Here is a 13,599-nt window from a genome sequence, read left to right as displayed (position 1 = left end):
GGGTAGTCTCCCCCCTCCCCATTCATGTCCACATTGCTGATAAGCCTTCATAAGTTCCCACGGATACCCACTGCCTGCGGGGCAGTGGGCACCCAAATGCATGCCCCAACCAGAGAAATCCTGGCCTCTGCTCACTTCCTCTGTACCCTCTTTTCTTCTGCCTGCTCTCCTGACTCTAGCCATATTTTTATGGCTCCTTCATTGCCACAGGGCTCTTACATGTGTGTCTCTTCCTCCCTCACACTTACCAGCACCTGCAGGTGTTGACAGCACCTCACACCTTGTGGGGTTTAAGTTTCACAACCAATACATGAGATAGAAACCATTGCGATCTCAATTCACACTCATTCCCCCTCCCCTCAATGTAGGAGCCGTGGACAGCTGATGGCTTCCAGGAAAAGGAGAGGCAATTTCTTGAGGACTGTGGCTGGTCCTATTTCCATGCATATATGGGCAGCACTAATTGCACTCTGGGTTATGAAAGAAAAGGAATGGGTGTGAGAGTCTGGGTTCTTGGAAAGGAACCCCATTATTATATCATCCTGATTATATTATATCATCCCGATTATATCATCATGATTATTCACCTCATTGCAACCACAAGAAAAAGCCCTATGATGTTGAGCAAGGTGCTTCACTTTGCTCCCTGTAGGCATCCTGTGGCTTGACTTAGGGCCACAACTACACACTTTCTCATGGGTCTCTGAACCTGAGGTGTACTGGGGCTGAGCTGCTGTTATCACACCTCATTGCGTTCCTAGCACTTAGAGCGGGGCCTGGCAGACAGTCAACGCTTTGTGCAGGGGTTCCCAAGCATCAGTTCCCTGAACGCAAATGAGAAAAGCAAACGCTACACCAGCAGCTCTTCAGAGGGCTAGCACTAACCACACACGTCTGTATTTCTGTTTTGATTTATTTTATAGCCTGAAGGCGACTGCTGTCTTTTCCCAGCCCAGCGTGTATCTTGAAGTTTTACTGGCTTATAAAATATGGACAGCTGGGAACTATTCACACAGACAGTGACTTTGCTTAGGACTGAGGCAAAGCTCAAGTGGGCCCCCCATCTCTTGGGACAGTGCCTTTGGGTACACTGCTACCTGACCACCTTGCTCTGCCTTGAGTCTGACTTGATGATATTACTGGAGTCGGATTTTGCTGGGTTCTACACGCCAGACTCTGAATGCAGCATCTGGCCCACTGTATCTCTGACCACGAAGAGAAGCAAGGTCTCTCCGGCTCCCTTGCCACCTGCTCCTCTCTCTCTCTGTGTCTCTCTCTCTGTCTCTCTCCCTCTGTCTCTCTCTCTGTCTCTCCCTCTCTCTCTTTCTCTCTCTCTTCTGCAGCACAGAAAGGGACTTTGCTGCTGAGGTTCTCTTCTCTGCCACAGGCCATGTTCTCCACTTGATGAACTTGCAGGAAGGAATGCTGGAACTGACAGCACCCTCCCAAGTTAGGTATCCTCTCCCACCTATTGTCTATTCTTTGGCCTATTTGTCTTCCCCTGAAAAATCACTTATTTTTTTTCCTACCAAAGTATATGACAGCTTTTACTTTATTCTCTCCCTACAAAGAAGGGACTTAAGCTTCAACCATGTGACCCTCCTTGGCAGATAGTACTTGGCCTAACCGGTCCACCTTTCCGTTAATGTGTGTGTCATCTCCCGAGAATCTGCCCGTTGTCTGCTTGTTTAAGTCAACTCCATTGTGGGGCCTTTAGCAGTTAGATAAAAGAAAGTTCCTTTCACCACAGAAACATCCTCTGTAGACCAGAACCCTTGCGGTAAACTCTAGTTCTGGCTATTTAGAACTCCAAGTGAAGCAAATGACAGATGACTCAGCGGTTAAGAGCACACTGCCTGCTCTTCCAAAAGCCCTGAGTTCAATTCCCAGCAACCACATGGTGGCTCACAATCATCTGTAATGAGATCTGGTGCCCTCTTGAGGAAGAGATCTGGTCAGTCGTCCTCATCAACTTGGACCATGAAATCCAACATGGACAAGTTCAACAGAACTGCCATATATGGGCTGCCCATGCATGCTTCACCATTGCCAGGGCATACACTTCATTTTTTCAGTTTTATACCATATAGGATACAAACTGGGTGGTTGAAAGAAAAAAGAGTCCACAAAATCATGCTTCTTAGGTTGAGGCAATAGCTCACCAGATAAAGTGTTTGTCTTGTGTGTTGGTCTGAGTAATAAATGACTCCCCAAAGCCCATGGATTTGAATGCTTAGTCATCAGTGAGTGGCATTACTTGAGAAAGATAGAGATGTGGCCCTTGTTGGATAGGTGTTGGAGGAAGTGTGCCACTAAGGGTGAGCTTTGACGTTACAAAAGCACAAGCCAGGCCAGGAGGTTCTCTTTTCCTGCTGTCTGTGGATCCAGATGTAGAACTCTCAGCTCTTTTTTTTTTTTCCAGCATCATGTCTGTCTTTCTGCCACCATGCTTCCTGCCATGATGATAATGGACTAAAGCTCTAAAATTATAGGCAAGCCCCAATCAAATGCTTAAGAGTTGCCATGGTCATGGTATCTCTTCATAGCAATAGAATACTGGCTAAGACACCTTGCAAGCATGGAGACTCGAGAATGATGCCCCAGAATGCACATAGAAAAATCTGGGCAGGGTAGCATGCATTTGTAGTGCCAGTGCTGGCCAATCAACCTAGCACACTTGGTGAGTTACAGGCCAATGAAAGACTGTCTCATAAAAGCATGGTGGCACTTGAGGTTGTACTTTGATACACACACACACACACACACACACACACACACACACACACCACAAATACTTCTTGGGGGGATTGCATCAACGGAATGAAGTATTTTAGCTTATTAACTCTAGGAAACTGAATCTGTCAGGCAGTTTAGTAGTGTAAATTAGTTGGGCTGGGTGGTGAGTCTTCACCAATTTGCCATCTTGGGGATGAAGTCATGTTTTTAGTTCCGCTGCGGAATGAGTTGCCAAGAATCCAACAGACAATTTCATTCCAAGACGAAGGAGGAACAAAGCAGAACTGACTCTATTAGGCACTTTCATCTGACCATAAAAATGAGTTAATGGCTTAAATGTGTTTTCAAAACGTTTTAACACTACAAGTAATGTCGCTCAAATGGGAAAATGTGTTGAATATTCTCATGATCGTTAATACTGAGGTGTCCCTCTGAAGGTTTTGACATCCTCTGGGGAATCCGAGCTCCTGAAGTCCAGTTCAAAGCCAACCCACAGGAATTCACAACACAACACATACACTACACACACACACACACACACACACACACACACACACACTCCACACCAAGAGCCCATAATGGAGCCGAGCAATTAAGTACAGGCTAAAATAGCCCCTTCAATATCTGAGTTCAGCTTTCTAAAATAGACTTTTACCTCATCACTACTAATTCTCCCATAAACACCAATATTACAGCAGCAAAAAAATGGCCAAGAAATGAGGGTAAAATTAGACTCTGTTTAGGGAATGAGAATCAACGTGCCTCTCCCTGCGTTTCAAATTCTCATGAGGACAGAAGCAATCAAAGTGGGGCCTGGCTTTGGACTGACCCGGCACTGAGAAAGTATTAGTGCATTTGCTCAGTCTTCTCATAGATTCCAGAACAGAGATAGGAGGAAACATTTTTAAGGGTTTGCTCCTTTCCGAAGAAAGCTGAGAGTCAGCCTACCCAGGCTGGACATGCTGAATCTCATGTGGAAAGAGCCATTGTGGGTGGGGCAAGGAGCCCCAGAGGCCTGAGTCTCGGCAAAGCCTTTGACTATCTCTGCTGTGCTGGAGATGCTGTTTCCACTGTCCTTGGTTGGCTTCTGCTTCAGTCTAGAAAATGAAATGACCACCTAGAAGTTACCTGCCACCTAGGATGCTCCAATAGTCAGTTAATGAGATGGCATAGACCTCCAGTCCTCTAGGCTAGCACACTTTTGCCCAAAGTTCTTTCTCCTGAAAGTGTTCCACATAATAGAGACAGAAGAGACCTTGCCAAACTCTTTATAAGGCTACAGTAACCCTAATACCAAAACCACACAAAGACTCAACCAAGAAAGAGAATTACAGACCAATCTCACTCATGAACATAGATGCATAAAACTTCATATGGGAAAACAAAAAACCCAGGATAGTGAAAACAATCCTGTACAATAAAGAAACTTCTGGAGGCATCACCAATCCTGACATCAAAATCTATTCCAAAGCTACAGTAATGAAAACAGCTTGGTATTGGCATAAAAACAGAGAGGTTGACCAGTGGAATCAAATTGAAGAACCAGATATTAATCCACACATCTATGAACACCTGATTTTTGACAAAGAAACTAAAATTATGCAATGGGAAAAAGAAAGCATCTTCAACAAATGGTGCTGGAATAACTGGATATCAACATGTAGAAGAATGAAAATAGATCCATATTTATTACCATGCACAAAACTCAAGTCCAAATGGATTAAAAACCTCAATATAAATTTGACCACACTGAACCTGATAGAAGAGAAAGTGGGAAGTAGCTTTCAATGATGAGCATAGGAGACCACTTCCTAAATATAACCCCAGTAGCACAGACACTGAGAGCAACAATAAATACATGGGACCTCCTGAAACTGAGAAGCTTCTGTAAAGCAAAAAACACAGTCAATAAGACAAAAAGCCAGCCTACTGAATGGGAAAAGATCTTCACCAACCCCACATCAGACAAAAGAGTGATCTACAAAATATATAAAGAACTCAAGAAAATAGACATCAAAATTCTAAATAACCCAATTAAAAATGGGGCACAGAACTAAACAGAGCATTCTCAACAGAAGAATCTCAAATGGCTTAAAGAAACTTAAGGAAATGCTCGACATCCTTAGCCATCAGAAAAATGCAAATCAAAACAACTTTGAAATACCATCTTACACCTGTCAGAATGGCTAATATTAAAAACACCAATGATAGCTTATGCTGGAGAGGATGTGGAGTAAGGGGAACACTCCTCCATTGCTGGTGGGAATGCAAACTTGTACAACCACTTTGGAAATCAGTATGGTGGTTTCTCAGACAGTTGGAAGTCAACTTACCTCAGGATCCAGTAATACCACTCTTGGGCATATACCCAAAAGATGCACAATCACACTACAAAGACATTTGTTCAGTTATGTTCATAGCAGCATTATTTGTAATAGCCAGAACCTGGAAACAAACTAGATGCCCCTCAACCGAAAAATGAAAAAAGAAAATGTGGCACATTTACACATTAGAGTACTATCGGCAGTAAAAAACAAAACAAAACAAAACAAAAAAACAATGACTTCTTGAATTTTGCATGCAAATGGTGGAACGAGAAAACCCTATCCTGAGTGAGGTAACCCAGACCCAAAAAGATGAATATGGTATGTACTCATTCATAAGTGGATACTAGCTATAAACAAAGGATATTAAGCCTATAGTTCATGATCCTAGAGAAGCTAAGTAACAAGGTGAACCCTAAGGAAAACATACATAGATTCACCTGGAAAGGGGAAATAGACAAAATGGCTTGACAAAATTGGGAGCATGGGGTAGGGAGAGTAGGGGAGGGGGTGGAAGAGAAGGACAAGGGGAGAAGAGGACGGGATGAGAGAACTTGAGGAAATGGGATAGTAAAGATGAAGAAATGACAGAGATGAGAGCAAGGAAAGAGATATTTTTATTGAGGGAGCCAGTATGGGGCTAGCAAGAAACCTGGCACTAGAAAAATTCCCAGGAAACCACAAGCATGACTCCAGCTAAGAACCTAAGCAATAGAGCAGAGGGTGCCCTAACTGGCCCTGCCCTGTAATCAGACTGATGAATATCACCATAGACCTTTCATTCAGCAACTGGTGGAAACAGAGGCAGAGACCTGCACTGGAGCACTGGACTGAGCTCCCAAAGTCCAGATGAAAAGTGGAAGGAGTGAGAATATGAGCAAAGAGGTCATGATAGGTTCACCCAGTAAAGCAATTTGCCTGAGTTAACGGAAGCTCACCAACTCCAGCCAGGCAGGGCAGAAAACAGCAGAGGTTCAAACTAATCCCCCTGAATGTGGTTGTGGTTGACAGTTGCATGGCTGGGGCCACTGGCAGTAGCAGCAGGATTTATCTCTACTGCATGTAATGGCTTTTTGGAACCTAGTCTCTTTGCGTGGATACCTTGTTCAGCCTACATATAGTAGGGATGGCCTTGGACCTTCCCCCAAAGCAATGTGCCTTACCCTCTCTGAGGAATGGATGGGGGTGTGGAGGGGTGCAGAGAATGGGAGGAGGGGAGGGAATGGGAACTGGGATTGGTATGTAAAATGAAAAAAGACAGTTTGTTTTCTTTAAAAAATAATTTAAAAAGGGGGGGGGGGAAGAATGTCCAAAGTATTGAAATCTCTCTTGAGATTTCAGAGTCAAGAAAGATTAATGTCTTTGTTCTTGAAAGGAGTAATCTCATTGATTTTGAAACCACTCCTTCCCACAAACAAAACTAACTCCTTAAGGTAAAAGCCCTGGCTTGAGCCCCAAGCATGCTGTGGGGACAGCAACCCAACCCTGGGAGAGGAAGAGTTAGTGGGAGCAGAGTTGACAGATGTGAGCCTGGCACCTGGGCCTACTTCCTGAGTGAGACCCCCAGGAGGCAAGTGGGATCAGAAATCAGCAGAACCCATAGATGGCTACTTCAGCACAAATGCCACAAGACTTTTCTGGTATCCAGAAAGCCCATAAAATTAGCCCAGAGTTTTCTTCCAAATTCCAGACCCAGAGAATCTCATGGGAATTTGGACTTGGCACAGAATTCTGCCCCGTTTTTGCTTCTTTTCCCTCTGTGCTTCCTTTGCCAAGGACACCCTCGTGCCTGAGGTCTGACCTGATGACCAGATCTCAAAGCACCTTCCAAGATCCCCGAGCAGAATTAGCAATCTTGGCTGTCGTGCATTTTTAGGGGGCTGTTTCTTATTCATTTGTAGGTGTATTTCTCATTCCAATAGCACTCTGTCTACACTTCCTCCCTTGCATCACGCCCAGGTCCAGACAGACAATTTCTCTTTCCTGATGTTTTCTGAGATGGACCGCAAGTACTGGCTAAATAGTCACCGGATAATAAAGGCAACAGCATTGACTACAAACAGATCCAACAGTCATTGTTACGAATTGGTGAGAAAATTCAGCATTCCCCCAGATCTCAACATTTTTGGGAGTGCTTGAACCTTTTGGGAGCTCAGGAGGCTATTTTGAAAATCTGGTCAAAACCAGCCTTCTACTAAATATGTATACATTTCCAAGATGTGCAATGACTACACTGGAGCCCAGGAATGGAATCCATCATTTATGTTAAAATGGGGAAACGGAACTTATAGATGGATGGACAGGTTGCGTGAAAGAACCTGTGATCTCAGCTGCCTTTAAAAAAAGGAAAATCACTTCTTGGAAACACTGTGAGCTTCGGAGACCACGGGGGTGTCATCCTACTCTAGACAGTTTTGGGTTTTCCTTGTCCATAAAAAGCAAACCATTATACTTCCCTTACGGTACTGACACACAGAATGTTGGTAAAGGATTACCTTTGGATCCCTGCTCATCCCCAGAGCAAACACTAGTTATGTGCGCCCCCTGCCATACATCTGTGGAACTGCAGCCGCGAAGAAAGCAACTCATTTTCTTTTTTTTTAGTAAGAAAATCTGCAGCAGCTGCTTCAGCCAAGAGAAGAAAGAGGATGCAGACCACCGCCAGGGGACGGCGGGCGCTGAACGGCTGCACTGGGCTCATTCACAGGGCTATTAATCATACAAGAGCCCATTTATGACAAACACAGATCACTCCCTTTGCATGACAAGGTGGAGGGGTCCACAGAGGCCCATTATCCTCCCCCAAAACAGAGCATTGTGGGAGACATAGGAGAAGCCATGTGCTCACACACAAACGGACATTGTAAGGGTGTTTGCACAACCCCGTCCTGCTCCTAGAGGATTTCCTGCCAAGGAGATGTTTAGATCTCAGAGTCCAAGGAGCAGACATTGGCTCATTCAACATGGCTTCAGGCAGTGAGACCTAGAAATCCGGTGCATGCGTCCCTCTGCTGTCAATGCCTGGAACTGCAGGCCAGGAACATTGAGACTCTAGCTCTTGAAGACTGTCAGGATTCCAGACTTTTAACTGCTGCCAAACACATGAGTGGCCCTTGCCACAATTGCCACTCCCTTAGAAATGGCGAGTCTGAGTTCTTTCTGTCCTGGTTAATGGGGGCCGCTTCTCGTCTCTTCACGGCTGGTATCTACGAGGACTCTGAGCTCTCAAAGGACAAGAGCTGCGGCCACCCCAGTTTATAACTCACTGTGCCCCCATCTCTGAGAGCCCACACGGAGCGGTGACACTCAGCTTCTCAGGGGGATCTCAACCTCAACAAGTCCAGAATTCAAAGGCTCATTTCTTCTTTGGAAATCAGCTCCTGCAAGGTGCTCCCTAGCTCAGAAGATGGCAACTGAACGAGCTTCTGGCCACTCTGTATGAAGGCTGCTGCTGACCTGACTTAGCCCTTTCTTACACCCCATGTTCAAGCCAACACATCCCACAGCTCAGCTTTGAGACAGGTCTTGAGTTTAATCCTCTGTACCCATCAACAGTGTACTAGACCAAGCTGAATGGACCACCCCTTGCTAGGGCATCTCCAGTGTCTTCCTCAACAGGTCCCCAAGCCCATTCTTGCCCAGTCCCAATCGCTCAGCTAGCTGTCCATCCAGCTAGTACAGCCTTGCATTAAAAATTACACCCAGTCACCCCTTGGCTTAAGTCCCTTCAGTGACCTCCAATGAAGGGACTGTGATTTTGTCCCAGTCAGGAGATCTACGTAGCTTGCTCGCCTTCTAAAGCTTCTCTATTCTGCTTTAGGTACTTTGATGTCGTCAATGTTACTCCTTCTGTTTGTTCAAGTTCACGCCTCCAGTCCCAGCTCGCCCTTGCCCTTGCTGGTCCATCTGTTTGAAATGCTTTTCTCTAGGTCTCTGTTCAGTTTGCTTTTCTGTGAAGTCCAGCCTAACTGTCATGTCTACAATAGTCCTTTGCCATATGTCACCCCCTGGGTCCTTTTTTTTAGTTTTTATACCTATCTCTACTAATTTATATGCCCTTAAATTTCTCAAATAGAGCCTTGGACACAGTAGGAAATCTATCTATATCTATCTGCCTACCTACCTGTCTGTCAGCATGTGTGTGTATCTGTCTGTAAATACCTATCTGTCTGTCTATATGCATGTATACACATCTATCTACATAACCTATCTACCTACCTACCTGTCTCTATCTGTCTGTCTATCTGTCTGTCTGTCTATCTATCTACCTATCTATCTTCTATTATAATCTATCATCTATCTATCTCTGTCTATATGCTATATACACACATAGCATGAAATAAATAAAATACCACCCATTACTCTGCTGTAATGCCGCCTTTTAAACAAAACAGGTTCTTCCTTCATATTACAGGTAAGGAGAAATTCTCAAGTCTTCCTGAGATTCACTGCCCCCCTACACACACACACACACACACACACACACACACACACACACACACACACGCTCTTTCGTACATCAAAGCAAGATTCTGCCACTGTCGTATCCAGAACAGTGTACAGGCCCTCAGGTGTGCACCAGAACAGTGTGCAGGCCCTCAGGTGTGCTCCAGAACAGTGTGCAGGCCCTCAGGTGTGCTCCAGAACAGTGTGCAGGCCCTCAGGTGTGCTCCAAGCTGCAGGCCTCATCTTTCCTCCATCTGGGTGCTGCATTTCCACTGACGAGGCCAGGATGGAACTGGGAAGTTTTAGCAGTCAGAGCGAGCGCATGGCTCATGCGTCTTGAGTTATAGCCAAGAAAACATGAAACTGAATACTTATTCTTACATAGGGATCTCGTTAGTGATCCCAGCCCCACACTCTGCATTTATTCTATGATAGGCACCGTGCTGAATACTTCACAGATATTGTCAAATCGCATCCACAAGGCTAGGCGCTGCTCTCGTCTGACTTAGAAGCATGAAGGCTGGCATGTGTTGAGTAGCTCGTATAGTTATAGCCAGCAACCAGCAGAGCCAGGCTTTAGGCACAGGGCATTCCAGAAAACTCACATTTTAAGCCACTGTGTTAGCCCACTCATCTGACACCCCAGAACTACGACTCAGTGTTTAGAGAAACAGAAACCAGCTTTCATACCTGGCTTGTTGCTTCTGGTGAGGGTCAGGCTGCAGAAGCCATGCCCAAAACAATCAATTGTATGCTGAACTGTATGACAGTGAGCACAGTTCTTTATTAAAAAAACAAACAAACAAACAAACAAACAAACAAAAAACTATGTAAGGGTATTGACCAAAGTTCCAGGATGCCAGACTAGGATGTGGATTTCAGAAGAGTAACATGAGGTTCATTTGGAGAGAGAAGTCATTTGTGAGCCTGGTATTCATGAGGGTAATAAATACATCACCATAAAACAGAGGGTCCATTCTTGGGTGGCTAAGAAGAGGCAGGGAGAGATGACCAGGGATTGGTTGCATAGAAAATCTCACCCAGTAAGCAGGGCAGAAATGTGGCTCAGCTCTTGGGTACTGGGAAGACATCAGCAGTTAAGCAGCTGCCAAGTCAGAAAGTTCAACTGTGCCAAAAATCTCACTTCAGTTATTTGTTGGCCAATTGATGTTGGGGGAGGTCATTTTCTTGCCCGGAGTCTCAAACTTTATCATCTATAACCTTGTGGCCAAGTGGCCACAGAAACACTTCTCTGTGCCAACATTCTTTACCCAGTGAGGAGGAGGAGAAAGAATAAAAAGAAGGAAGAGAAGAAGGAGACAAAGGAGGAGGAGGAGGAAGAGGAGGGAGAGGAGGAGGAGGAGAAGGAAGAAGGAGGAGGAGAAGGAGAAGGAGAAGGAAAAGGAGGAGAACTCACACAACACAAAAGTCATTTGCATGTATTCTATAAAGCAGGCTCCACTACCCGGCAGCTTCATCTAAGGCTGCAACCCTTTAAGGCAGTTTCCTTGCATTATGGTGACCCCCCCCAACCATAAAGTTATTTTGTTGCTACTCAGTAACTGCAATTTGGCTACTGTTAGGAACTGTAATGTAAATATATGTTTTGCAGGGTATCTGATAGGTGACCCCTGTGAAAGGGTTGTTCGACCCCCAGGTTGAGAAATGCTGATAGAAGGGCTAACTCACACTCCCTTTGGGATTCTGGAAATTGAGGACATACCACAGTCCCAGCCCAGGACCTCTAATCGTGCCTCCCCGTTTTACATGAAGAGTAAATAAACTGTAACATCAAGGCACCAACTTGAGTGGGCTTGCTAAGTATGAAAGCCACGACATCCACAGCATTCTTAATGGTGACTCAGAGACTTTGAAGCTTCTTACATTGCCCCGGGGGGGGGGGGGGAGGCAGCATCTAGTTGGGAAGAAGTCACAATCTCTCCCCAAATGTGTAGAAATTATAAGTATAATTGAAATTGATCTACACACCTTTCAGCTCATATTTAACTCCACCCACCCCTCACCTCCACTCAGTAACTTCAATACCCTCCTCAACCTTGTAGGTTGTCTCCATGGCAGGGCTAGCCTCCTCCTTTATACAAATTCAACACTGAGACCTGGATTTTAATGTTCACCTTTAAACAAAAATAATCCTCATGTGTCTGGTGAGTTGCTTGAGGTGGGTAGGGCTCACTCAGCTCTGACTACCATCTCAAGAGAGCAGAAGGAAAGGCGAAAGACGAGGTCCCTGCAACGCCAGCCCTGCACACAGACTAGATCAACTAAACCTTCCGTAGATGACAGCACCACGCCACTGTGTCAACAGGTGCCATACTCCAGTTGTGCACTTCAGCAATGGTCCTGACTGCTTCTCCCCTCGGGTGAGTGGGCAGTGCTCACAGCTCTGTTCCAGGTAAGGACACATACTCTCCAGTCCCTTCCCAAATTCATATCAGAGATGACAGCGGGTGTCTTGCCATTGAAATCCCAGAGGCCCAAAGGGCCTTCTTTGGTTTTCCTACTTCCACCCAGGCCTGCACCAAAGCCAGGTGTCCCTGATCAGATGGCCAGTCACAGATTGCCAGCACTGTGCTCAATATTTCGTGAGGTTCATCGCACAAAGCTTCTCACTTAATTTTCTCATCACCTCCAAGGCAAGTGGGCTTGGCTATACTAGATTGTTCTGCTACCAAGAGGACCTTAGATGGAGGAGCTTGCAATTATAGACGGTGTCCACTAGAGGGAGGCATTGCCTCACATGAGAAATGACAGTTCCGTTTTTTTTTTTTTCTCACAAAAGCCCTTTGCCAAGAGAACAAAGCAGGATCCCCTTCAACACCTGCAATATTCTCCTAAATAGCATTTCTTCCTAAAGTGAAGTGTTTGAACTCATAGCTACAATACCCAATACTTGGTGTGGACACTCGATTTTTGCTCCTAGGTAATTTCAGAATCAGAAGTCTTGAAGACTAGTTTGCGAGAAATGGAGTCAGGACTTTTGAGAGGGGGGAAATGAATAGATTTAGCCATTCTGAGTAGTGACTACTCTCTTCAGCCTCCTTGATACATTTTTGAAATCCTGTTTCCAAGTAGGAAAATATCTGTCTTAAGGCCAACCTGACACTTCCAAGGGGCAGTGCAATCTTGTGCAAGGCCAGCAAAGCCTGTTTCCACAACTCACATGAGAAATATGGGGATCTAGCACTGGGGAGATTGGCTTAGTTGTGAGAACCCTTGCTGTGCAATCATGAGGACCAGAGTTCGAATCCCTAGCACCACAGAGAGGCCAGTGTGGTCACAGAAGCCTGTACCACAGGTGGCAGAGTGGAGCCAACTGCAGGCTTGCTAGATGCCCTGGCTACCTACAAAACGGTTCTGAGTTTAGCATCTCAAGAGAGTAAGGTGGACGGACAGTGATGGAGAAGGACACAGGGTGTCCATCTGTGGCCTCAACATAGGGTATGTGAACCCCTGCCCCGAGCACACACACATGTAATCACACACGCATGCAACACACAGACACAATATTGCTACTTAAAATACCTGCTGGGAAACACCATGAGGAGAAGAGGAGACTTTTGCATTTGTGGTCTACCCCAAGTCTGCACTGAAGGATGGTCAGAAGTCTGGGGGCTTCCCCACAAGCCGCCTCAGCAGGAAGCTTACCATACACACAAGAAAAACAGCACAGTCCACATGGAACTTCCCTGTTTAGATGACTGAACCGAGACCGTGACGGAAACCCACAAACAAACCCTTAAAGTTTACGTCCGGATTTCTGTTCAGGCCCCGCCCAGCTATTGAGGATTTGCTGGCCACACTCCACCTTCACAAACACCCCCAGCCGCGAGGCTTCTCAGGGTGGTGTCTGTGGGCCACACTGGGCACTTGTCAGTCCGAATGGAATATACTGCCTTCCATTCTCTGCAGGGCCTCCAGGCTGCACAGACAGATGGGCCGCTGTCCGGCCTATTCTTTAATTCTGCTGGAAAATAGCAAAGCGTAGCCCCAAACGTGGAGCTGGCCCTCGGCCCTTCCTATCTGAGAGTGCAGCTCGGTGGAACGTCCTGGTAACCAGAGTTCTGGAGCAAAG

At 45.7% G+C, this 13,599-nt stretch overlaps 1 protein-coding gene across 1 annotated transcript in view; it reads right to left on the bottom strand.

The window, feature by feature from the left end:
• Cyria (CYFIP related Rac1 interactor A) overlaps nt 1-13,599 on the bottom strand; it is a 107,776-nt gene that overhangs the window by 42,405 nt on the left and 51,772 nt on the right. The gene's annotated exons all lie outside the window — the stretch shown is intronic.

The sequence above is a fragment of the Arvicola amphibius genome, chromosome 2, assembly GCF_903992535.2.
Source record: "Arvicola amphibius chromosome 2, mArvAmp1.2, whole genome shotgun sequence".
NCBI lineage: Eukaryota > Metazoa > Chordata > Mammalia > Rodentia > Cricetidae > Arvicola > Arvicola amphibius.
Note: the sequence above shows the minus strand (reverse complement) of the source record. Positions and strands in the feature narration are given on the sequence as shown.